This window comes from Ambystoma mexicanum, chromosome 4q, assembly GCF_040938575.1.
Source record: "Ambystoma mexicanum isolate Mex_15411 chromosome 4q, UKY_AmexF1_1, whole genome shotgun sequence".
NCBI lineage: Eukaryota > Metazoa > Chordata > Amphibia > Caudata > Ambystomatidae > Ambystoma > Ambystoma mexicanum.
The window spans coordinates 1,280,833,661-1,280,836,831 of record NC_090928.1 but is presented as its reverse complement, the minus strand read 5'-3'; the positions used below and the strand labels follow the sequence as shown (position 1 = coordinate 1,280,836,831).

The 3,171-nt window shown below is 49.4% G+C and overlaps 1 pseudogene; it reads left to right on the top strand.

Annotated features, from left to right (window-relative positions):
• Nucleotides 1–2,200: 2,200 nt before the first annotated feature.
• Nucleotides 2,201–2,319, top strand: LOC138468591 (U2 spliceosomal RNA; annotated as a pseudogene).
• The last annotated feature ends 852 nt before the right edge of the window (nt 2,320–3,171 follow it).

The following is a 3,171-nucleotide window of genomic DNA, read 5'->3' as shown; positions in this document are numbered from 1 at the left end:
GCTTTGCAGAGGTATACAACAGTACAGATGCATAACGGAGAGCTTTACAGAGGTATACGACAGTACAGATGCATAACGGAGCGCTTTTCAGAGGTGACAACAGAACAGATATACAGCAGGGGGCAGGACACACAGGGGCACAGAGGAGGGGCGCAGCTGTACAGGGTGGCAGGAGGACAGTTTCAAGTGAGTCATGCGGCGCGGAGGTGAGGGGGAGATGTGATGGCCTAGGAGTTCCTTGAAGAGGTGGGTCTTGAGTTTTTTTCTGAATTGTTGAAGCGTGGATGTGAGTTTGATGCTGACAGAGAGGGTGTTCCATAGTCTAGGGGCATAGGCAGTGTAGGCGTGTTTTCTTGTCCTATCCTTTTAGCAGCTGCAGATTTCAAGTCTGCACATGTCCTGGCTTCTGGTGGTGCGCTGTCCGCTGGAGATGCTGAGTTTGTCTGCAAGGTAGCTGGGTGACTTGAGAGCGACTGCCTTATAGATGATGCAGCAAGACTTGAAGGTGATTTGTGCGTGCAGTGGGTGCCAGTGAAGGTCCATGAGGACTGGGGTGATGTAGTCGTATCGGTGTAGACCCTTGATGAGGCGTGCAACCGCATGTAGGACACTTCTGAAGGGCACAAGGAAGCCTTCAAGGATGGTAGTGCCCCCATCCAGGTGGGATAGGACCAGTGCTTGAACAGTGAATCTAAAGGTGTCCGGAGGGAGGAAGGCCTTCACTTTCCACAGAAGGGAGAGCTGATACCAAGATGTCTGAGTTTTCTTAGTTATGTGTGTCTTGAAGGAGAGGTGTTTGTCGAAGTGGAACCCGAGGGACTTCGCGTTGGAGGTGAGCTCAGGTGTGAAACCCTCAGGGTTCATGCTTGATAGCCAGGTCTGTATGTCTTGGTGTTTGGTGTTGTTGGTGAGGAGTAGGAATTCGGTCTTGGAGAGGTTGAGCTTCAAATATGCATTTGACATCCAAGACTCTCTCTGTCTTTCTCTCTCTCTTCTCTCAGTGCTTACTATTATACCGTCCATTCTCCATCTCCCCCTGTGGACGGCAATATCACATCTTGAAGGGGTGACATGTCCCGCTCCTCTATCACCGCTTTGCCACCTCTAGATCTATATGGTTGTCGTGCGGAAAGTTGTCCCTCTGGGTTCGCCCTATGCGCCAAGTGACGATCCTCAGAAAATTAATTTAATGACTTTCAATGCACTGTCAGGTTGTTCCAGGGAGGGCATTTAAGCAATGCATGCATACCAAGCAGCTGAGTGATGACAGGCAGGGAATATGTGTGATACATAGCTGTGCACAGCAACCACCATAATGCACATCTCCAAAGACTGCCGAAGGAAGGCAGGCACTAGCCTGCCTAGTGCACAAGGTCCAGTTGCTCACTAGGCTGCCAGGTGTCAGAAGGCACTAATGTCTGGGACATGGGGTCTATGCAGTCCAGAAGCAACACCCACCACCGATGGATGGGTGCTTGAGGAGGCGGGCTTAAGCTTTTTTAAGGTTTGTATAAAGTAAAAGCCTAGTTGGGAGGCAGTGAAGCACTGTACAAGCAGTCTGGACTCTGCATACAATAAGCCGTTGATGCGTTGGACTGCATGGGTGATGGGAGGCTGTCCCTCATTTCAGACTTGTTCTTTCACCCTGGTTGGGGGAACTATTTGAACAGTAGAGTCTGCAGGTTTTTCCTCAACAAATTGTAGGGGTGTTGGGACTGTGAAGTTTTCTGGTGGGGTGTTGTTCCAAATGACAACCCTTTCTGGGTTTCACTTTCTCTGATATTTTGGATTCCAATCCCGCTATTGTGGGGCTTCTGGAATTGTGCTGACCACAGAGATGTTTCCTTTTCCACAGAGATGGCTCCCTTTTCCACATCGATGTCTCCCTTTCCACAGAGATGTCTCATTTTCCACAGAGATGTCTCCCTTTCCACAGAGATGCCTGCCTCTCCTTTTCCACAGAGAGGTCTCCTTTTACCACAGAGATGGCTCCCTTTTCCACACAGATGTCTCCCTTTCCACAGAGAGGTCGCCCTTTACCACAGAGAGGTCTCCCTTTTCCACAGAAATGACTCCCTTTTCCACAGAGTGGAACGTGGGTGAGCCACTTTTCGAAGCAGAGAGTTGGGGTGCATCTTATCCTGTGTAGGTGTCTCCCTGTCTCACTCTGCCTTGAGCCGGAGCTCTTTAAGTTCTGGAAACTCCTTAAGACCTTCCTCTTCTCTGATTTTTGGAACAGGGAGATGGAATGGGAGCTTGCTCTGTCGACTCCACGCATCAACCTGGTATTGCAGTACCTCCAGGACTGGTGCACAATAAAAAAAAGAAAAAAAAAAGACCTTCCTCTTCTCTTCCTCTTTCTCTCTCCTTCTCCCTTGCTAAACTCCTCTCTCTTTCTCTCCATGCTCACTCCTTCATCTCTCCCCTAACTCTGTTCAGCTTTTGCTGACTGGTCGCCTGGCTCACCTCCAGAGGCTCACAGGTCCCAGGCTCCCCCACCAGCCTTTGCACTTGCCTTTGGGCCTCTGCACTATGCTCAGCACTTCTGCAATTTCAGCATACATTCCTTGAGAGGGGTAACCTCTCTGCACTTAACCCCTTGTCCCTGCTGGACTGGGCGCACTAGTTCTCCTCCCCCCTCCATTGCACTTCCGTCTGTACACTTGCATGACCTGAATTTACTAGGCCTAGTAAATTCTGTCTTGTCCCCCTTTGTCTCCTCTCCCTAATTTGTTGCGCCTGACACATTGCATGCACTTGCACTAGGAGAAATGCCATCTGGCCTAGTACGCTAGTTACTTTTTTATTAGATCATTCGGGAACCTCAACGCCTTAAAATATCTACTGTATTCCCTTGCTCCTTTCCTGCCTTGAAGTGCTTTGAAGCACTTCACTTGTTTATAAGCGCTGTACAAATAAACAATTACAATTACAGAGATGTCTCCCTTTCCACAGAGATGTCTCCCTTTCCACAGAGATGGCTCCCTTTTCCACATGGATGGCTCCCTTTTCCACAGAGATGGCTGCCTTTTCCCGAGAGATGGCCCCCTTTTCCACAGAGATGTCTCCCTTTCCACAGAGATGTTTCCCTTTTCTACAGAGATGTTTCCCTTTTCCACAGAAATGTCTCTTTTCCACAGAGATGTCTCCCTTTCCACAGAGATGGCTCCC